The 24,319-nt window shown below is 38.3% G+C and overlaps 1 protein-coding gene across 16 annotated transcripts in view; it reads right to left on the minus strand.

The window, feature by feature from the left end:
* ZNF644 (zinc finger protein 644) overlaps positions 1–24,319 on the minus strand; it is a 70,826-nt gene that overhangs the window by 31,617 nt on the left and 14,890 nt on the right. For 12 of the 16 annotated variants that reach the window (XM_032778534.2, XM_032778519.2, XM_032778537.2 and 9 more), the window contains one exon: positions 9,676–9,725. The gene's annotated coding sequence lies outside the window, so the exon portion shown is untranslated. Of the gene's footprint in view, positions 1–8,666; positions 8,743–9,675; positions 9,726–13,932; positions 14,200–24,319 lie in introns of all 16 variants that reach the window. The other 4 variants (XM_032778532.2, XM_032778531.2, XM_075067785.1 and 1 more) reach the window with 3 other exon arrangements.

Genomic DNA, 24,319 nt, shown 5'->3' on the forward strand with positions numbered 1-24,319 from the left:
TTTTAAAATATTGTAATTATTATTTGATTATGAAGCAGCTTCAAATGTTCCATGTCAATAGCACACAGAGAATAAAGGAGAATAATCTTCTATGTAGCAAAAATGTTTAGTCTATTCAAAATTTATTTTCCACCTCAACCCACCCCCCACCAAAAGGCTGACCATTCTCAAATGGTTTGGGGCTGGTTTGTGTTTAAGTTTAGTTCTCACCTCCATCAACTGTAACACTTTCTCAATATAAACTCTTGTTCTCTTCACTATTATTTGATAGACTTACAGATTTTTCAAGTCAAAAGGGACAATCATAATTTAGTCTGACCCTGCCCCCCATCTAAACACAGACAGTAGAATTTTGCCCAATTATTCCTGTATTGAGCCCAGTAACTTGTGGCTGAACTAGAGCATAAATCCTAGAATGTCTTATTCAGTTTTTATTTAAATATTTCAAGGGATGGAGAATTTATCACAACCCTTAAACTGTTGGTTAATAATCCTTATTTAAAATTTATATCTTCTTTCCGGTTGGAATTTGTCCGACTTCCAACTTCATGCAACTGGATCTTGTTATGTCTGTCTATCAGAGCTCTCTCACATCGGAAACCTCCCTCTTTTGATGTACTTGGCATGATCAAGTTGTCTCAAATATCTCTTCAATACCATAAATAGACTAAGCTTCTTAAGTCTCCCATTGTAAGGTCTTCCAGACCATGAAACATTCTGGTCAATTTTGACTTCCATCCTTCATAACTCTTCTTTATTTGTACACTTGATTTCTCCTCCAAACCTCTCTCTTATGTTCCCCTCTGCCTAGATTAATTCCTTTCCTTCATGCTAATTTCAGATGCCGAAGCATCCTTTCTTTAAAAATCTAAAACCTTGATACCATATCATCTAGGTTTTCCTTTCCTCATTATCACCTGGCTCCTTTCATTCAGACTTCAAATATTTTTTATTTCACTTATGCCTAGAGTAACCTGCAGACTGATCAGTATTTTGGCTACAAATAACTTTTCATCATTAAAATTCCATTTTATTAAGTATTTGCATTTCAAACAAAAATGTTTGGTGTAGACTTTTTTTTTTTGCTGTCCATTCCTCCCTTCCAGTAAAATTCTCAGCCTTTTCTTTCTTCCCTTTTTCCCCCCTCAAATTAAAACTCCACATTTTATCAGTCCCTAGAAAAATTCTAGGTTTTAACATACATATAGATATACAGGGGATTCATTCTGATCTCCATTATAACTCTACTTCAACGGATGTGCCCTGCAGGCTCAGATTTAATCTACAACTTTCACCCATTCTCAAATCTGGCATTATGCAAATTAAGGAATTTTAGCCAAAAAATGTCCACTGATGCTACAACCAGATGCAGCCGCAGTTAAGTCTCCTCAGCAGGTTAAACCCTCTTTACTGAACACAATATTATAGGTGCATTTAGAAGATAATTATTTTACACAATGGCACTATGAACATAATCACGCCTAATATATTCCCCACCATCGCCTCTAGGTCTCTTTCACCATTAGTGTTTTCAAAGAGTGTCTCATTAAATTGCTCAGTTTGGGACTACTCCTCCACCACTGTATTAACTTGCATTTTTCCAACTCGCAACTTGGTATTTTCTATTAATAATTCTAATATTCAAGGTATTTATTATTTCTCAATTTCATGCAATTTAAGATCTGTAAATTTCACTACTGTTCTGTGGATTATACCCTCCTCTAGGTCAGAACAGCTTACCTGGACTGCCTTCTTGATTTATTGTGTTTCAAAGGAGCCTAAGGGAGTTAGGCACCCAACCTATATCAGTTTCTAAGGTGATGCAAGAAAAGAATGCACTTTCTTCTGGCAGACTTATTTGTTTTTGTTTTTGTTTTGTTTATGGTTTTTTGGTGGGGCACACACAGCAACAGCCAATTCTAGTTCCTATTACAAGAGACAAGAATTGTCCCAACAGGAGGCACTTTTATAAGAGTGCCTGCCCCAGGGGGTTTCCTCCATCCCCTGCAGGCCCCAGCCCTCCAAACACACAGTCTTCATGAAACAAGCAATTCTGAAAGCAGTTTTCCCTCCAAGCCAAAAAGTGCTGCAATCACTAAGGTATGAGGGACATCATTAGGAAAGGAACAGGTGAAAGTAGTCCATGTCCCACTGTCTGGAGCCATCATTTCCAAAATATTAAATAAGTCATGCTATTTCAATTGAAGTAACTGAATGAAAACTTTTCCATTTAGGGAAATGTTATCATATTAGTAGTAAAATTACAGTAGGTTAGAATTCCTTTAAGTACACTGTCCCCAATAAAAGTAAAACACTAAGGTAAATAATATGTTATTACACAATGAAGGGCAAACCAGTTCTTTAGCTTTACAGTTAAACATTGCCCAAAGCAAACACTTAATTAAAAAACCACATCCCTTTAATTATACATTTTAAACATTCTAACTAACTTCTCTATAAAACTGTCTTTGGGACATAACAATTAAAAGCTTTTCTTTACGTTAAACAAAAGCCTCTTGCATTTCTGAACACATTGCCATTCTTTCCTATTTTAAAACAAAATTAATACAATTCCTGTATCCTCTAACCTGTAATTTTAAAGAGAATTAAGACCATTTTCCTTTTGAAGCCAAGTACTGCCACCAAGTGGTGACTAGAATCTTTAACCAACAATTTGACGGAGTACACAAAAAACAGAGAACCGAAAACACTTATTTTTTCAAAATGAGCACAAAAAAAATTATTAAAACTATGCAAGTAGCTCAGGACAAAATGCATTGGAGCATTTGTTTCATGTTCCAAAACTGAACTTTCCGTTCAATCTGAATAACTAAAGCTTTTTTTAATACTAAAGTAATCTTTTACATATAGTATTTTTTACTGTAGCCTTTAACCATTACTCCCATAGCTATGAACAAAAATAATTTAAAATCTTATATTTATACTGGAAGTTATTATTGTATGATAGAGCAGTTATATCCTGCAGAGTTACAGTAAATTTAATTTTAGTAGTTTGTTAAATTTTGATTTCTATAAGAATTTAGATGTTAAGCTCCAGGGGACAGACAGTGTCTTCCTCTGATCTGCCCAGAGCAACAAGTATATTGTCAAAGTTTAAATGTCTATATCTTTCACTGGAATTAATGAAAGTCAAACAACTTTGAGAGGGGGAAATTGCCTTTTTTTATTATTATTTCTTACATTCCCTTACACACTTTCAAGAACATACTTTTCAAAGGACAATCCAGGCAGGGCTGGCTTATATGTAAGGCTAGCACTCACCCAACCATTACTGAAACTTTTTAAAAATAGTCTTGAATTTCTATATTATCCTCTTCTGCAACCTATACATCAAAGAAGTGTTTTATAGCTCTTTTCAGCAGATATTATTTCATGACTTCTCTTCAAGCTGTCTGATCATGCTGCTACAACAACAGGCAGTCATATATAAGGCTTATTTTCGCGGTAGTTACAGATTTTTATGGGTAGTGTGAAATTGAGTTCTCACAGTGGAAAACATTAATATTCAAAATTCCTAACAGCTTTTTGTTTACTGCAAAGTTGATTGAATAGAATCTAAGTTATTTAATATTTATATTGTTATAGCGCCTATAGGTCACAACCAGGTTGGTCAGGAAATGCAAGAAATCAGTTCAATTTGATTCTTGACAAGAACATTTCCCAGACTTGTCAAACTTTGCAGTTAGCTTGTCCATTAGTCCAAAAGTACAAGTTCTAAAAGATTTTCATATAATGCACAGAAAGATGATAAAATCAGGAGTACAAAGATAGAGAATTTGCATGTCAACAGCATGCTGCCACAGAATGAACTTAAAGTACAGCTTCCCTACAGCCAACTTAAGAAATTTTTAATTCAATTTTACTGAAGTTTGTCATGGTTTTATAACAAGTTTCACATCTTCTGATTTTTGAAATTTTTCAAAGTGAAGTTCCATCAAGCTAAAAAGTGAAAATTCTTTCTTCAATGTATACTGAAACATACCTAGCTACTTGTGATATTTTCTTTGGTTGATAGTGACCATTGCAATCATGAAAATTCATGACCAAATTTTGCCATTTTGCTCTTCAAAAGCAGATTTTTTCAAACTGAAAAAAATACAGTCCTAATCATATGTTCTGTTAAATATTTTATAGGTAACTGGATACTGTATTGATATGATTGATAAACTTAAAAATACAGTGAAGTAAAACTGATGATCTGAGGAAGCCATTCACCCTGCCTCATCAAGATCCATCTTCCCTAAATTAGGAATTCCTCAATGGGAGGTGGAAATGATCAGCACTTTTATTTTCTTCTCTGGCCCCTAGCACACTACCAGCATGCTATCCTTTCCAATCTCATGATGTGCCTTTCAATAGGGAACCTTTTAAGGGCAAACCCTCCCTCTTCTATCACACTCTACAGTACTGGACAATGACTAACATTTAGGGAAGTACTTTGCATCTGTCCTGAGGCCTGCTTCTTATGCTCCTAGCTCAACAGCTGTACTCTTCAATGATCATGTGTATTTTTAATTTATAAACAAATGCCAATTCTAGGCAAGGCCAACAAAGTAAAGATTGGGAGCTAAGAATTTGGCAGTTTGGTGGGGTAGGGGAGGGTTCCCTTTCAGTATTATCCAACATACTGAATGATTAGGAAAGGAACCAAATTTATTTTAGAAAAAAAATTGAGAACTATCAGATGTCCAATGTGCTACTTACAGTAAAAGAGGAACACCAGGTTGTAAAAGAGGAATAGGATACAAGACAAAGGGAATAGTGATACATAAGAGCACCCAATGTCTCTCTTCATTGCCCAAGAGGCATTTGGACTATATTTAGTCTAAGGTAAAATAATTGCATATATCAGTTTGCTTGTAAAAATATTTCAAACTTACTAGACCAGATACTTCAGTTCTCATACACACACAATCTAGTTGGAATCTTCCAGAAGAAATAAAAACACATGTATTACTTTAAAGTTGTTTTTTTTTATTGCTCAAGTAAACGAAAAGTTGGAAATTTGGAATTCTACAATTTCAAACTACAACGATCAAAATTTTAGGATACATGAACGCACAGAACACTAATTGTTCACCAAGTCCATCCTCTCTGCTTTATAGTAAATATATCCTGCTATTTAACAAGTATACCAAGCTAAGTATTTTGATGTCATTACTGTACATTGTATTAGGTAAGCCAAATCTGAGACACAGATCTAGGAAAGAACGGTTAATAATCTTCAGTAGCAGTGGTTCTTCAAGACGTGCTGTCCACATTAATTTCACTCTGGTGCGCACACACCATGCGCTAAAGAGCCAATTCTTTTTGGCTAGCAGTATCTGCTGGAGTCACACCTGTATTATGGATGTCCTCGCACTCTCCCCTCATCTCCCTCCAGGGCATAAAGGACAGAGCTGGCCCAGCTATTTCTCATTTCCTTTGAGGATACAGAAATCTGTAGCTATGAGACATGAAAAAAGCAGAGAAGAGGGGCAGGTGGTAGAAAACTCTGCAGAAACAGGGACTCAACAACAGGCTGTGAGCCACAGCCTGATCCTGGCCCTTTACAACCAACAGGGACTGCAACTGGGGAGCTCTGTCTATAGCAAGGGATCCTTCCCAGACAGCAGAGACCCATGCCAGTCCAGGAACGTATCTTCAGATCTTGTGTGTTTGGTTTGGGTATTTTTGCAGTCTTGTTCATCTGCCACTCAACCATGGCCCACACCACATCCCTCTTCTCCATGCTAGCCCCCATCCTCATACTCTTGCCTCTTCCCTTTCCCTCCCACCAGCTCCCTCTTCCTTTCCTGGTAACCTCCACCCCTCTACAATTCTTCCTCCCACCTATAACTACTCTTTTCCTCTCCATCCCAACCTGCCCCCTCCTCCTGCCAGCACAAACCTAGGTCCCACATCCAATTTGTCCTCCTTATCTTTGATGACATTTGCCACAATCGTGACCTTCCCTCCACCCTCACCATCACCTCCACCCTTCTTGTACTACCATCCTAACCTCACACCCATACCTCCTCCAGCCTTTTCTTGCTGTCATTTCTTAAAAGATCAGTCATTCAGGACCTCTTCCTATCTCACTCTCTCCAGCTCCTGGCTGTCACAGAGATCTGGAGCCCTCTGTCTGACCTGCTTCTGCAGTCACCCTCTTATGGAGGTCCCTCCTTCTCTCACACTCTCTAAGACCATGGTGAGGGTATTGAGATTCTTCTCTCCTGATCCTGCTGCCACTTTCAATAACCTTTCTTCTCCCTTACCAATCTATCTTCCCTCTTTTGAATAAACCTGTATCCGACCCCTCTCCTCTCCCCCTCCAGATTGCTGTCAGCTGCCATCCATTCAACTCCTCCCCGTCAGCCTTCCCTCTGATTTCAACTCCTGGCTCTTTCAATTCCTGGCTCTCTCGCTTCCTCTCTTCTCAGTCTCCCACACTCATCTGCAGCAACTTCAGCTTTTGTGTTGATAACACATCTGACCCCTGAGCTGCTCATTTCCTTACCCTCACCTCTTCATTTGACCTACAGCCCTGATTCAGTTCTCCCACTCACCAAAAGGGCCATTCACTTGACATGTCTCCAGACAGTGGCCTCTCTGTTGTTGAATTCTCCCTCCCTGACCACAACCTTCTCTCTTTCAGCACATCCAACAGCCCCCATGTCCTATCACCCTGCTTTTCGTGACTTCTCTCCTCTCGCCACACCCTTCTGAATAACTCCATACATAAACACAAATTCAACTCTCTCTATGATGAGATCTCACAGATCTACCTCTCCAGACCTGTCTCCTTCTGTCCAACCTAAAATCTTTGCCCATCTGTTTAGCTTCTCTTCTTTTACTGATTTATTGTGCTCTCTGCACTGGCAATATCGCTGCACCAGTGTATCCAAAAAGAAAAGAAAAATCTCCCCCCACATTTAGGCTATTAATACACTGTACCTGTATCTACCCTGTAAATCAGGAAGAAAGCAGTTAAGATAATCATTATCAGGCATGAAGATTAGAGGTAACAAGGGGCCCAAAAGATTTAAATACACACTATACGTGGCCCAACAAAAATCGTCTCCCCATTCATGGTTCTTCTATTATAAACTCAATCTGGGAAGTAAAGATGAAAATCTTTGTGGGCATAGTTTTGCAGAGTTCCGATTGTTCCACTTTTTAAAGTCCGGCTTGAAATTGTCATCAGTCCCAGTGTTAAACATATTCATGCCACTATGATACACCTCTACCTCGATATAACGCTGTCCTCAGGAGCCAAAAAATCTTACCGCGTTATAGGTGAAACCATGTTATAGCGAACTTGCTTTGATCCGCTGGAGTGCGCAGCCCTGCCCCCCTGGAGCATAGCTTTACCGCGTTGTATCCAAATTCATGTTATATCGGGTCACATTACATCGAGGCAGAGGTGTATTGGAAACATTCTTCCCTAGCTAAATATTAACATGATACAATAACCTGTCTGTTTATACTGTTTCCTCCAAACAACAGAAGATCACACTATTCAGCCCAGAGTTGCTTACTCCAGTACACAAACCTACACCAGTAGACAAATTGACATTTCAAATTTGTAGGAAGTGTTCTCCTACAACCAGTGCTGTTAGGTCCATAAACTGTGGCTCCTTCAGAATCTTAGGACAAAAGAGGTGAAGACACAAAGCAGCTCAAACCTATTTTAAAATGTACATTTCAATTTATTTTTAAAGCAGTTTGAACTCATTTTAGGTCTACATATTAATCACAGATCAGAGAAACAAAGCAAGTTCAATATGTGTAAACCCATCCCATCCAAAATAGCAAGTTACCCATTATTTGGTTCAAAGATTACGTTAGTTGAATAGCGAGCAGAAAATGGGATGTAGAGCCTAAATAGTCAGATAAGTGAAGAAGCTTCTGTACATACAATGCCATCATGACCAGGTTTCAAGCACAGAAAGTTCCTTGAAAAATGAGTCCTTAACCAAAGGTGCCATGCTTTAGTAGGCCAAGCAGTAATGCAAAAAGTAGGCCAAGTAGTATGCAGAGAGATTAAAATTACAAAGGCTCAAATTTAATTTCATTACCACAGAGAACATTTTCTATAATCTTGACTTTATAAATCTGTGTTTGTAACAAATTGATCTCTAAAGACTGTAGGTATATTTAGGTCTAAAATGGAGTGATGTCCCTAATAATGAGGGACAGCTGAGTGCACAGGTAATTTTTGGTAATGGAACCTAGCTATTACTGACCAGTGACCCATGTTTCTTAAGTCACCAATATATGCAGATATCTTTCGAACAGCATAGATATTTACAAATGTTATTCTTGATACAACCCAAACTTTTTTGTACTCTGTCTTCTGTGGTGTTATCTACACCTGTCCCCCCAATTCCTCTCAAGCCACATCAATTTGTTCAAAATCATGCAGCACACTTGACTCGTTTGGCCCAGGAGTTATCTTTAGTTTAAAAAAAAAAAAAATCAACCTGTTTGCATGCTTTATTTTACCATGGGATTTCCCACTTGCTGCACAGTCAGAAAGGGTTTGCTCTGACACAGCATTTCATTCCAGCATGTTTCAGAATACATGCCCTAGAAAAAAAGCTTCTTTAACATGAGACTTGGCCAAACTCCTAATACTCAACCCCACTGCCTTAGAGACTCACCTGTTTGGTCCCTTAATTCCCACCGAGCACCCTCGCAAGAAGGTGAGGACACCTTTGATTGCAAACTCCTATACACCTAAAAATGTAAAAAGGAATGCCAACTGATAATCAAAAGAGGTTTTAAAAAGATCTGATTATGTGAATCATTTGTTCTTCAAAGTTAAATTTCCTTAACAAACTTTAATGGGGAATAGGAGAGGTTTTCTGACCACAGAAATCCTCCACAAACAGAATGTCATGAATAAAGAGAGGCCTAGAATCCAGCTTTAGTTAGAATTTCCTTAATCTGAAAATATTTATTGTGAATTGTTCCTTTTTGGCAATGCTGCAGTGAAAAAAAAATTCTCCTCGAGAACATATATTTTGCAGTTATCTGAGAATGCCCATGTAATACTCTGAAGAATATCAATGCTTTATAGTAAAGTCCTTACTAGCTTGTCTGTCAGTCTCATGCCACCTGATACAGTCCCTGAGGACAGGAAAACCAAAGAACATAGGTAAACCTGATGTCCTCTGGTATTTCATTTTGTAAAACATTAAATGTTCTGGTGGCCACTCAAATTTTCGATCTACCAGTTAAGAGAGCTATGAACTGAATTAAATCTGAAATATAAACTTACACAATATTTCTGTAGCACAGCAAACTACATTGGCAGCTTTTCATAATCATGTGAACAATTTGCAGATAGAAATCCACATGAATGAAGTCTTCACTGTTTTTGGTTCTCCATAGCTAGCACAAGTGCAGGTTACTTTCTCGGCTATGGATCATTTGACAGATTTGTCATCATAATGTTAAACACATAGTCAACACAAAACAGCACAAGAATTTCATTTTTTTTAGACCTCAGAAGAGGAAAAATAAGCTATTACAAACAAGTAAACATTCACTTTAACTTACCAATTTATTCCAATTTCTGTAAACCAGTGTTTCTGGCTATTTATAAGCAGGTATTAAGAGATAAAAGATTTGCTACATACCATTTTTAGAAGCTGGTTTTCTACTTACCTTTATCTGTTTTATTTGTATCAAGCTGCGAGGTCTGATTTAAAACAAACCTGCAAAATAATAAAAAAGTGAAAATCTTAGAGCGATCATACTGCTTAGGATCCTATAAGCATTTGATGACAGATCAGCAGAGCACTAAGTGAGGAGTTTACACACATGGAAGTATTTTAACTTGCCACAAGTTGTAAGGATCAAAATCCAAAGGCACTTTCCCTCTCACATGCACAGATATCAAGATGACTGGATAACTACTATAATTAAAAAGGTGAGGAGAGACCCTGAATATCTACAGACCTGACACTTGATACAGTAACAAAAATGTACACAAGATATTTCTTTGTTAAACTGTGTGTGCAGAGCAGGAAAATCATATTAAAAAGTCAGGGAAACCCCCTTGCCAACATCTTCAATGTCTGCTAAGCTATTTCCCTGGACTGCACCAAGCAGCAAACTGAAAGAATAAGTTCAATATCTGGACGTAAACGGAAAATGGGATGAAATGCAACATGGGTTTACCAAAGGTAGATCATGCCAAACTAACTTGATATCTTTCTTTGAAAAGATCTGACTTTTTTAGACAGAAATGCAGTAGATCTAATCTATCTGGACTTCAGGAAAGCTTTTGATACAGTCCCACATAGGATATAATTACATCTCTACCCCGCTATAACGCGACCCGATATAATATGCGCTTTAAAGGGTCCAGGGCTCCGGCTGCTGTGGGGAGCCCACGGCCCTTTAAATCACTGCCAGACCCCTGCTGCTGCTACCCGGGGCTGCAGCAGCACGGCTTGCCAGAAATTTAAAGGGCCCGGGCTCCCCGCAGTGGCCAGAGCCCTGCCGCTGCTACCCCGGGACTGGTGATTTAAAGGGCCCTGGACTCCGGCTGCTGCAGGGAGCCCTGAGCTCTTTAAATCACTGCTGGAGCCCTGCTGCTGCTGCTACCATGAGGCTGCAGCAGCGGGACTCCACCGGCTATTTAAAGGGCCTGGGGCTCCTCACAGCTGGAGCCCAGGGCTCTTTAAATCACTGCTGCAGCCCTGCCACCGCTACCCCAATATAACAGCGTTTCACTTGTAACGCAGTAGGGATTTTTGGCTCCCCACGACCGCACTGTATCGGGGTAGAGGTGTAGTTAAATTGGAGTAGATAAGGTTTAGTACAAGAATTGTAAAAGACAAGTTGTGCCTAAAGGAGAACTATTGGGCTGGACGGTGGTTACTAGTGGAGTTCCTCAAGAGCCAGTTTTGGGACTGATCTTATTTAACAGTTTTATTAATGAGGTTATTACAAATAGTGGAAGACTGTTAATGAAATTTGCTGATGACACAAAGTTGGGAGGCACTGTCAGTACAGGAGGATCAGAATATTGTACAAGAACAATTTGGATGACCTAGAATATCGGTGGGATTGTATAACTGAGTTGCCTATGATGGTGGGGGACCAGACTAAGTGGTCAAGGAAGTTCCAGTCCTGAGTCTTATACCCCTAAATCTAATGTTTAGAGCTTTAGCCAGCTACTTGCAAGGTCAGGAAAGAATCTGTCCCCTCTCCCCCACGCAAATGCATTCTAGGGGGTTGTTTCCCACCCTTCCTTTAAAACATCAAAGATGGTCACATCAGGAGATGGGACACCAGACAGGATAAGCTAGTGCTCTAAGACAGAAAAGAGAATTCTCTTTCAGATGCTCAGTCAAACTGATTGCCATATTTGGGATCAGAAAGAAATTTTTCATAAGTCATATTGGCAGGGATCTTGGAGGATTTTTCACCTTCCTCTGCAGCATGGTGAGCTGGATACTTGCTAGGATCACCTCAGTATATCTCAACAAATCAATTCTGTCATTTCAGGGGCTTTTCAGTCCCTCCTGTTCTCCGCCTGTGGCACACAATATTTTAGTCTATAATACTTTATTCTAATCCAGGTTGATGTGCTCAATACTGGGTGGGGGTTAGTATATACAGGAGGTAAGACTAGATGATCTGGTAGTCCCTTCTGGGACTCTGGGACTCAGACTCTACTAGAGAAGATAAGAAAGCAAGTGGGGAAAGTGAGAACGATTTTTCTAAACCACTTCAGAAGAATCACCAACCTTTTTGAGACCAAGTGCTGAAGGATATCAGAGCTGGGCCAAACTAAAGCCTTGTCTTCACTAGCAAAAGTGTGTTTTTAAGGTGTTGGCTAACATCCCTTAGTTTTATTCTTAACCAGTTAACCTGTTAAAATCCTAGTATAGACCAGGCAAACTGTAGTCTTAACATGTGTTAGTTAACATGCTTTAGCTAACACACTAAAAATACACCTTCCCCCAAGTGTAGACATGGCTTCAAAGGGCTTTGGCTTCGCTGTTTTAGTTAAGGTGCTATAGATAAGTCACCTCTCTTCTCTGTTCATCCCCTTCAACTAGACTCCAGTCCCAAATTACCAAGTATAATTTTATGAACCCCTGTGATTTGAAACTGGGTCACATCCCCTTAAATCCCATTTTGGACTACACAGATGAAACAATTCTAACAAAAGAGCTGTAGATAGAGTTACCATACATCTAGGTTTTCCTGGACATTTCCTCTTTTTTGATCCTCCACCCTCTAACTGATCAGATTTTTCAAATAAGAGGAAATGTCCAAGATTTTTGCAGAGTGGACACTGCAGCTCAGAAAGAGCTGGCTCCACATCTGGATTGGTCCCTGCACTGCAGCCGCCCGCTCCCGCTCCCACCCACCCAAGCCCTGGCCCCCAGCCCTGGAAAGTGGAAGAGGCAAGGAGGCACTGATGGACAACTAGAGCTGTGTCCCAGGTCTGCACCATTGCGCCCCCCCATCCCCATAGAGAGTGAGGCTGCAAGTACCCCTCCCAGTACACATCTCCTCCTGCATCCCCAATGACTCCCCAGTACTCCCAAATACTCCCTTCTGGTACCCATACCCTCCCACACCCCAAATACTCATTCCTGTACCCTCCAAATCCCCTCCCAATATAGACACCTCCAGCACCCCCCAAATACCCTCTCCTGCACCTCCAAATACCCCCTCCAGTACACACACCCCTCCAGCACACCCCAAATGCATCTCCAGTACACACATCCTTCCCATACCGCCCAAATACCACCTCCCAGTAGACATCCCTTCAACTGCACCTTCTCCTCCAGCTGCCCCTCCACCGCCCCCGGCAGTGTCCTCTTTTTGGGAACCTGAAAGATGGTAATCCTAGATGTAGAGTAAATCAAGACAGTAATGAACTCGAAACATTCCATCCCTTCAAATCCTATGGCTTGACATTGTTATGGCCTGTCTTCACTAAGAAAACAATTGAGTTTAAAGGTGACAAGCAATATTTTTAAAAATTGAACTTATAACTTTTGCTTCTTTTATGCTACATGGAGGAAGTCCAGAAGACTCTCTCCCTTTTCCCCAGCTTTATATTCTACCTTTGAAATGCTGATATCTTGTTAGATAATATACTCTGGTTTCACTAGTGGGCCTCTGAGAAGACTCAAGGACATATGTGTGAGCTCTCACATCTTGACTGGAGAGCAAAGGTGTGAAATATTTAGCGATGACTTACCCAAAATTATAAAGTAAGTCACTGAAATTAAATAAAAACACAAAGCCAGAGTTTTAAGAATGTGTCTTTACTGCACAGTTAACTTTGGCTTTTCCTTGGGTGTTGCCCCTAACCTCACTCCCAGCCGCACAACTCTTTCACCTGAGTTTAGTTATGCTTTAAACCCAGGCTAGCTGGCCTGACTGGTGAAGATATAAGCTACAGCGCAGCTGCTGCTTTCACTCAGGCTGGTAGCCCAGGCACTTTGCAGTGAGAACACAGGCTAAATCTCCCAATTGCTGAGAGTCCTCTAATGTCTTCCCCCGGTTCCCCCTGTATGCCCAGAAGGACAGAAAAGTTCTCCCACAATTCACTGGGAAAAGAACAAAAAAGACAGGTTCAATTTACTATAGTACAAAAAAACATGGAATGTGCCCCCAGAAGTCCTAGCAACACACACTGTTGAGGATACATTCACTTGGGTATGGCTTTGCAGTGTGGCTGCTCACAACAGGCTATGCTTACCTGGGTCCTCATACACAGGTGCTGAACACCTCAGCTAACTCTGCAGTGAAGACATCCCTTTAGGATATGTCTACACAGCAACTAGATACCCGTGGCTGGCCCGTGCCCACTGACTTGGGATCATGGGGCTTGGGCTGCAGGATTGTTTCATTGCTGTGTAGACTTCTGTACTCCAACACCCTCCTTACCTTTCAGTTTTAGAGCCCGGGCTCCAGACCAAACGCAGACATCTACACAGTAGTGAAGCAGCCCCAGAGCCCAAGCCCCACGAGCCTGAGTTGGCTGCCATGGGCCGGCCATGGGTTTTCTTTGCAGTGTAGACACACTCTTAGACAACCTAAGTAAAAGTCCCTTTCCCCTCAGATCCTTCATGCTCTTGGTTCTTGTGATGTCCCCACTTTGAGTTCTTCAATTAGCTCATCGTAATTCCCTCAAGGCTGGACAGAATTTTATTCCTAACGATAAAAAAGAAGAGGAGTGGGGGAGGTGGTTTTTTGTTATAAAATTTAAAACTTTTCAGGCCTTGATTATCTATCATAAAGCAGCAAGAAAGGGCACCAGCCTCCCTGCCTTGTAGGTTAATTATAACAACTCTTATGCTCAACTGTGGCTCAAACATGTTATTAGCAAGTATGATCCAGCCTGTGTGGACAGTGAAATTAAGTTATAATCAGATTTTTAAAATACTTTAGTCCAAGTCTCTTGCTTTCATAACAAATGTATCTTACACATGCAGAAGCCCAACAACTGGCATTAAAATAAGAAGACACTAAAGTAAAACTTTGCACTTTGGCTATGTCCTCAAAGAACCACAGTAGCTCCAACCATGTTTCCCTGATCAGTGCAAACAGGAATTTTTATTGCTAAGAACCATACAATAGAGTACTGCCCCCTTGTAGTCAACAGCATGGATTTACCATTCTCACAATCTTCAAATCTTTTGACAACACTTCTTAGGGAAACATTAGCAATAACTGTACTTAAAATGTATCTGTAAGTAGCAGGTTTCTGATATAAATGTGGACAGAACATAGGCTAATTTGAGAACTAAACTATAGCCTATATAAAATAGCAAAATAAGGCATGTAAAATTTCTCTTGGGGATTTCCATTTTCCTTGTAAGATAGAACAGCTTTTGCAGTCCCCAAATCAGTAGCACATTAGAAGCCTTTCAGGAACAAAATGAAGTACTATAATCTGTAATATATTGGTATAATACTACAGTTGGAATATTAAACTAGGAAACAAGGAAGAGGTCTGCAGAGAAATAATGGTAATTAAAAAAAACAGAACACACACCCCTACAAGCTGGAGAAAACAAAAAAAACAAAAACAAAAAAATGCAGGATTCCCAGCAAACAAAGATGTATGTTTTAAGCCAAAAATAAAATCTGTAGTTTACCAAAAAAACTAAAAGACTATTGTTCACAAATTGCAGTCCACAAAGTAGTGGCTGGTCAGACAGCAGTTACCAAAAAACTCTTTCCCAATATAATGATCCCAAATAAGGAATTGCTGTGATTGTCACAGGGATGTTTAGAGATTTAAGGCCACTGCAATGATCTTCTAGCCTGACCTCCTATATAAAAGGTCAAAGAATTTTATCCAGTAATTCCTGCATCAAGCCCACATCCTGTGGTTCTGCTTCAGTATATTTTATAGAAAGATACCTAATCCTGATGTAAAGATTTCAAATAATGGAGAATTCACAACAGGTCTTTGTAAATTGTTCCAAAAGTTAATTTCCCTAATTTAAAAAAAAAATGTGCATCTTGTCTCTAATCTGAATTTCTCTTCTTTCACCTTTCAGTCACTAAAAGCAGCAGAGAATCCTGTGGCACCTTATAGACTTAACAGATCATGAGCTTTCGTGGGTGAATACCCACTTCGTCAGATGAATATTCGTCACCCACGAAAGCTCATGATCTGCTAGTCTATAAGGTGCCACAGGATTCTCTGCTGCTTTTACAGATTCAGACTAACACAGCTACCCCTGATACTTTTCAGTCACTGACTCTTATTATGCCTTTGTTTGCTATTATCAGATATCTCCCTGTCTACTTACTTACAGGCTGTGATCAAGCCACCTCTTAACCTTCTCTTTGATAAACTGGCAGTTTGAGTGGAAAGAGAAGTGATTCCTGCAACTGAGAATAGGAGAAGTGGTCATTCACAAATCTCTCTCTACTAAAATCTGTTCCATGCTATGAATTTTTGAGAAGCATTAGACTACGCTATTGTGGCCTGTGTAAAGGCTACGATGAATCTGCGTTGATTAAATAGAAGCCTGCAATGCTCCTGTCAACACTTTATATTTTTTCTGAGGGAATCATTTATCTTCCTTTCTGTTTATTCCATTAGGAAGGAACCCTTTCCCAAATGAATTCTTGTCATTTGCTAAGGAATCTACTGTTGCATCCACCTGGGATATTTGCAACTGCTGATCTTAGGTATACATTACAAACTTTTTCTGAATTATATTGATCAGAGATGTGATGAGGTGTGATTTTGACTGACACCGCTGAGCTGGCAAAAGTCCTGAGCAGAGACACAGCTATACCAGCAAAACTGCACTTTTGCCCATATAACTTATTTCACTTGGAAGGAGAGAGCGGCCCAGAATAAGCAATAATAGGAAAAACAGTTTTACCAGTATAAACTACACCCACACTATCTGTTAGGTATGACATTAACACTTAGTAGGATGTTCCCACACCAAAAATATAATTTGAGAAATGCAAGTTAAAAAACTTTATCAGAAGGAAAAGATTCACCATGTTCACATTCTGGCTTCCACTTGTTGCAGGCCTGAAGTATTAGAGTCTTACCAACATCTTAAAGAAATCTGAAGACCTTAAGAACTAAGGTCAGAAGGACTGGGGGAAAGAACAGAGCATGTACTCGTTAGGAAAGTACTAGCTAAATCGCAGCTTCCCCACCTAGGGAAGTATGAAGTATATAACCACCTCATGAGGCACTCCTCTTCACACTTACATAATTGCCTTTGAAAGGGATTGAAAAAAGTAGCATTTATCTTAAACCAGTCATTTCTGAGTCAGTTACTATAGCTGACTCAGCTGTTGGACTGAGTATGTGTACTCATCAGATTGCAATCACCAACATAGGCAATCAGCAAGGCTAACTAGCTCTGTATGGAGGTACACAGCTTCCTGCTCCTTTTAAATGCTTGCATAGGGAGGGACCCTGGATGATCTTTATGGTTCCAGTTATGAGTCTGAAATTACTTTATCCACATTCGATTCCTAAGACTAAAATTAGTACCCAGGGTGGAGCAATTTAGATCATCGGTTTACATCATGATTTGAACATGATTTTTTAAAAACTGATTTAAATCAGGTTGAGGCTTTGTAAAACTAACATGATAACCTGTGCTAATGAAATGTAAAATTTATAAAGAGCTAAATTAAAAATGCTCTTTTAGGGCTGTCGAGCAATTAAAAAAAATTATCACGATTAATCACACTGTTAAACAATAACAGACTATCATTTATTTAAATATTTTTGGATGTTTTCTACATTTTCAAATATATTGATTTCAATTACAACACAGAATACGTGTACAGTGCTCACTTGCTTGTAATCAAAAATAAAAATATTTGCACTGCAAATAAAAGAAATAGTATTTTTCAATTCACCTCATACAAGTACTGTAATGCAATCTCTTTATCATGAAAATTGAACTTACAAATATAGAACTATGTACAAAAAAACCTGCATTCAAAAATAAAACAAAGTCCACTCAGTCCTACTTCTTGTTCAGCCAATCGCTAAGACAAACAAGTTTGTTTACATTTGCAGGAGATAATGCCTCTTGTTTACAATGTCACCTCTAAGTGAGAACAGGCGTTCTCATGGCACTGTTGTAGCTGGCATCACAAGATATTTACGTGCCAGATGAGCTAAAATTTCATATGTCCCTTCATGCTTCAACCACCATTTCCAGGACATGTGGCCATGCCGATGATGGGTTCTACTCGATAACAATCCAAAGCAGTATAGAGCGATGGCATGTTCATTTTCATTATCTGAGTCAGATAACACTAGCAGAAGGTTGATTTTTTTTTTTTTTTTTAGCGGTTCGGGTTCTGTAGTTTCCATATCAGTGTGTTGCTCTTTAAAACTTCTGAAAGCATGCTCTAAACCTCGTCTCTCAGATTTTGGAAGACACTTCAGATTCTTAAACCTGGGCCGAGTGCCGTAGCTATCTTTAGAAATTCTCATATTAGTACCTTCTTTGCGTTTGTCAAATCTGCAGCGAAAGTGTTCTTAAAACAAACAACATGTGCTGGATCATCATCTGAGACTGCTATAACATTAATATATGGCAGAATGTGAGCAAACAGAACAGGAGACAAACAATTCTCCCCCAAGGAGTTCAGTCACAAATTTCACTAACACTTTTTTTTTTTTTAAACAAGCATCGTTGGCATGGAAGCATGACCTCTGACATCGGTAGCTGAACCATGATGGGACATACGAATGTTTAGCATATCTGGCATGTAAATACCTTGCATGCCAGCTACAAAAATGCCACGCAAATGCCTTTCTCACTTTCAGGTGACATTGTAAATAAGAAGAGGGCAGCATTATCTCCTTAAATGTAAACAACCTTGTTGTCTTAGCGATTGTGCTGAACAAAAGTAGTACTGAGTGGACCTGTGGCTCTAAATCAGGGGTTGCAACCTTTCAGAAATGGTTGCCAATCTTAATTTATTCAACTCTAATTTAGGTTTCGGTGCCAGTAATACATTTTAACGTTTTCAGAAGGTCTTTTCATAAGTCTATAATATATAACTAAATTATTTGTGTATTAAAGTAATAAGGTTTTTAAATGATTAAGAAGCTTCATTTAAAATTAAATTTAAATGCAGAGCCCCCCGGACCTGGTGGCAGGACCTGGGCAGTGTGAGTGCCACTGAAAATCAGGCTTGTGTCCGCCTTCAGCATGCATGCCAATAGTTGGCTACCCCTGCTCTACAGTTTTCCATTGTTTTGTTTTTGAGTGCAGTTATGTAACAAACAAACAAAAATCTACATTTTTAAGTGCACTTTCACAACAAAGACTGCACTAACAGTACTTCTATGAGGTGAATTGAAAAATACTATTTCTTTTGTTTTTCATTTTACATTGCCAAATATTTGCAATAAAAAATAATACACTTGATTTTCAATTACAACACAGAATACGTATATTATATGAAATGTAGAAAAACATCCAAAATAATTAATAAATTTCAATTGGTATTCTATTGTTTAACAGTGTGATTAAAACAGCAATTAATTCATGTAAATTTTTAATCGTGATTAATTTTTTTGAGTTAATACTGATAACTGCAGTTAATCGGACAGCCCCAGCTATTTCATTAATGCCAGAGATAAGCTATCTTCTTTAAATTTTTACAAACGCTAGAGGCAAAAACAAGAATTCCTGAAATTAAACAACACTGATCTGCAAGCATAAAGAGGTATGTAACTTCATGAATTAACCATGACTTCAGTTGGACTACCTGAGCTTAAAGTTAAGCATGTGCACAAAAGTGTTTGCAGTATCAGGAGCTAAAACTTTATTTCTCCGCTGGAGAAATAAAGTTTTAGCTCCTGATACTGCAAACACTTTTGTGCACATGCTTAACTTTAAGCTCAGGTAGTCCAACTGAAGTCAATGGGTTAATTCATGAAGTTACATACCCCCTTTAGTGTGTGCAGGATCAGTGTTTTAATTTTCATAATTTTGTTTTGCCTCTAGCAGTTTTGTAAAATTTGGTTTGCTCAAGAAACCCTCCCTTACACTACAGAGAAGAAAAACAGACTTAGACCAGGTCTACACTATAATCTTATACTGGTATAATAATGTCACTCAGAGTGTCAAAAATTCACAGCCCTGAGCAACATAGTTATCCAGACCTAACCCGCAGTAGAGAGCACAATGGTAGCTATATCAATGGGAGAAGCCTCCCATCAGATAGGTGTAGATCTGCCCTTAGCTTCCTGAATCTGCTGCTAGATTTTGCCAGTCATATGAGCTTTTGAGTCTAGAAGAAAACTAATCTCAGAAAAGTTGCATTTATTCCTTTTTCCAATCAACCTATTCGAAGAACTTATAATACACATGCTCCCCAAAACCGTGGTCAGGCTTGCAATCTCTCAATTTTCCAGTCTTAGAGAAAGTTTTTATTTGCTGACAGTCCTCATCATAGATGGTGAAGCAGTTCAAAAAGATGCCTGACAAGCACAGGAAACAAATAAAACTGATAGTAACAAAAAATAAAACAAAACAAAACACACCACTACCCAACTTCACAGCCTATACAGTCCAGACAAATAGATTACAAGTCCCCACATGCCAAAATAGAAAAACAAACAAAGCAGTGAAGAATTGTGTCACTCAGTGAGAAGGAAAAAAGTAATTAAAGGAGCTAAAATGAGGAGTGAATGAAAAGATACAGAACAAGAACATGCGCTTCATCAGTTAAGATACTTACAGGCATGGATATTTATTCCAAACTTATACAACGCTAGTAAAATGACTAAGAGAGCCCTCCCTCATGTCAGAAAGAAATAAAATCCCCAGTAGACTGTAGACTCTTGGATGGACACACAGAATTTACTATTAAAAATATAAATGGTTATTTTTCCCCCCTCCACATTCCTAAACAAATAAAAATATTCAATTTTAAGACATTTCTGTTAGAGAGGGTAGGGGAGGAAAGAGAAAAGAAATCAAATACTATTCTTTTAAAAAACTGTTTGGTCAGTATTCAAAGCAATGAACAAGTAGATGACTGAACTGTAAGTGTACATATGAAAATAGCAAAGTTTTCAAAACATTTTATGGCCTCAAACCCTTAACAGATTACATATGCGTATTTGTTATTTGAAAGTTTACTTACTCTGCAAAAGGAAAATTGCCATGATTGGTGGTAATACTCCACAGAGTTAACCCAGTATTTGGTAAATAAAAATGTGTTTGCCACCTCTCACTATGTCAGTGTCTGGTGTCTCTTACAATAAGAACTACCATATAGTAGGATTACATCAAAGATACAAGAAGCAATGCAATTCAATTCTCTACATCTACCTTCTCTCCTGCCATCTTAAGTTACAAGTTAGAGATATCACACCAATACTCCGTTGTACATCTTTCAGCACCACCTTCCACCTTAGTTATCTTGACCAAGTAAAGTAGCTGTCTTAATTTCCTTCATCTACATATCTCAAAGCTAACAGCTTCTCTTGAACAAGGAAAGCTAACTCAAATATAATGCAAGTCTCTCTCTCCATTTCACCATGATCCACAAGTTGCTTCCACTATACATAACCTTGGCATCATCCTTCGCCCTAAACTTCTTTTAGGTCTATGTGTCAGCAAAATCTCTCCAACACATTAGCAGTACATGATACTGGCATGACCTGTCACCTGCTGAAATTTTCTCTGTTTGAATTATAGAAAATTCCTTTTTCTATAGTATCACCAAGTCAAAGTTCTATAATCTCCAGTATGCACAAACTACTGCTGTCCACCATCTCTCATTTACAAAGCTGCATGAACATACAAACTCAACACAGAAGAAGACTTGGGCTATACAGATCCTATTTTATTTCTTGGACTTTGTTCCATAGCAACAGCTATTATTAGGGTACCCTAAGTGTTTCCATTCCAAACCACCATTTTCGGTTGCTCATGTCTTCAAACACCTTATAGGTTGAGAAGTTTTAGACTTGACCTCTGCCCCAAGGTAAATATTTCTGAAGGTTTTAGCAAGAATTGTTCAGCCATTTTTGAGGAACAGACATTTTTCCCATTACAAAAAAATAACATTGCACGCACTTCTCTTAGATATTTAAAATCTGAAAATAAAACTCTCTTAATTAAGAAGTGCTTGAATGTTTGTGAAACAGTGCATGAGAAAAAGAGTACTATCCAAGAGACAGGCTGGTATCTACAAACTGCTGCCCACTTGGCTTCCACTCCCCTCACTTTTGTTCTGCTTCCTGCTCTGGTTTATATAACTGAGCTGCTAGGGCAGGGAAGAGTCTTGTTGATTATCCCCAGGCTGCAGGTGGCAGGCTACAGACAGTCACTTAAAGGGATAGTAGCCTTTTCTCATGCACTCTTTCCCAGCATTCCAGTGAAAAAGATTTTATTTGAAAAACTGCATTTCATGCTTTGTTTTTTAAAAACAAAAGTGCATAAGTCAAGCTTATATATTCAAGTTTAACTTTTCCATTTCCTGACTTGCAGGTTTCACATTTCAACTTTAAAAATAAGTTGTTGTTTGTTTGTTTTTTCCAGAAAAGGGAAAATGTGTTTTACTTATAATTGTTTGAGATCTTAAAACAGTTATTTCTTCATCAGGAACTATACTTTCACTAGGTGCTTAACCTATACATTTCAATCCATTCTGTCCCAACTATGCAATAAGACACAGTCTGGTAGAATCCTTCATGTTTCAGTTGCAGGATCTGGCTTAAAAAAAAAAACAACCAAAACACTAGACATTTTTACATTATTTTAATATCAACAATGAAGGCTTTGTTGGACTAAAACCCACTGAAGGCTCATTCTTTGAAAAGTGGGATTACATTCTAGGTACCAAATACATTCTGGAAAGATATTGAATTTTTTTCAATATTACTGAAGAGACAAGACTTTTCTTTTGGGATGTTGTTTTCATCTGTCATTTTACAATGTGGAACTAGAAATAAATGCTTCTCTACAAAGAATGAATGATTGGTTTACTAAAATTATATTTAGAACAGTCAAATATTATTAAAAGATTCTAAGAATTCAAACTCTGAAAGAGCAATCCACTTACATAAACGTAATTATAAAATAAAATTCTGACAAAAATCAAAGTTTATAAATAACTATATGTGAACATACATTCCCATTAAGCATCTCTTTTTCTGAAAGGCAGGCATTATAAAACATTTCAAATGATATATGAAAACAGTACATTAGGAGTCAAGCCATGTTGATGCTGTAGCAGCAATGATTTCTAGTGGCCATTTTCTTTTCAGTTCTAATACTGTGCCAATTCCAACACTTCTTGCTGCAATCTCTGTTTAAACCCAAAAGTGGCAATTGCTTTAATGCATGGTCTCTCCAGCTATGTATACTCAGATCCCTTCTTCTTCATTATCTTCTTAAACCTAATGTACATTCTTAATTATTTCCGAATCACATATTGCATACCTGTATTTCATATGTAAAAATTATTTGGGTCAATAAAAGTCAAACTTACTACATTTTGTGGACTAGTTTGCATCATACCAGTCAAAACTGCAAGAGAATTAGGGCAGTATGATGGTTATCTTAAATCTATGGCCTACAAAAAAAAAAGTAAAAAAAAAAAAAAAAGCCTATTGAAAATTTGAACTAGACAGAGCTGAAATTTCAAGACAAAAGCATTGCTACAACATAAACAGAATTGAGTACTACTATAATGTAAACTGTATTATCTTTCCACCTGTTTAGGTCCTTATATAACTGCACTACTGTTCCCCAAACATCAGAGTACCTGAAGGACAGTAAAGGCAGGGAAAAGTAAGCTACTAAGGATGTTTAATTAAATGTTTATTGCACTTGTTTTTATTAGGAAAGATTTTTAGCCACCAATTTATATATGTACATCATAGCACCACTATAGTAAGAAGTGATTATTAGAGAAAATACATCCACACCAATCCAAAGTACTGCCCATAGAACCAGGCACAGTAGATCGAAAACGACTGAGATTGAAGCTATTGCAGTTTAGTAATCCAGTATATATATATACACTACTACAAAGGAGACAATAGACAGAAGCTGGAGAAAAAGAAATAGGAAGGTTTAAGTAACCATTCACTTAAGAGAACATAATGGCATCTCCAGCAAGGTAAATGTGTTTTAATTACAAAAATGCATGTAATCTTCCTCCCTCATTTTACCTTTCAAAGAAAATTTGTAAATAAGGGCAGGAAATTAAAAACTGCAACTATGGCCATTTCTATACGTACAGCACTGCATCGGTACAGCTGTACTGGTACAACTGTGCCACTGCAGAGCATCTGGTGAAGATGCTCTATGCCAACAGGAGAGAGCTCTCCTATCAGCATAAAAAAACCCAATCCCCGCCAGCATTTTAAGCTCTGTCGATGGGAGAAGCTCACACAAGCACTTATGCTGATGTAATGCATGTCGCTCACGGACATGGAATATTCACACCCCTGACAACATTAATTTTTGCCAACAAAGGCTATAGTGTAGACATAGCCTAAGACTCCATATCTAACTCATGCAGACTTGACTTCTCAATATGGTGATTTAGACAGATGAAGTCTATTGTCAGTTTCTCACCATCTTATCTTTTAAGGATTTTTTTAAGTATATTAGCTGTGCATGTGAAAATGTTGGTTTAAAAATTAATTTATTTTAAAATTCTACAGATTTTACAAATTGAATAGAAAAATGTGACCTAACACACTTGAATACAAGAAAGATTAATATAATTCACACCTTCAGTCAATTTGGATTAACTTTCCTGAGTGCCCCCTCTAGACAAGACTTCAATT

The sequence above is a fragment of the Chelonoidis abingdonii genome, chromosome 7 (assembly GCF_003597395.2).
Source record: "Chelonoidis abingdonii isolate Lonesome George chromosome 7, CheloAbing_2.0, whole genome shotgun sequence".
Lineage (NCBI taxonomy): Eukaryota > Metazoa > Chordata > Testudines > Testudinidae > Chelonoidis > Chelonoidis abingdonii.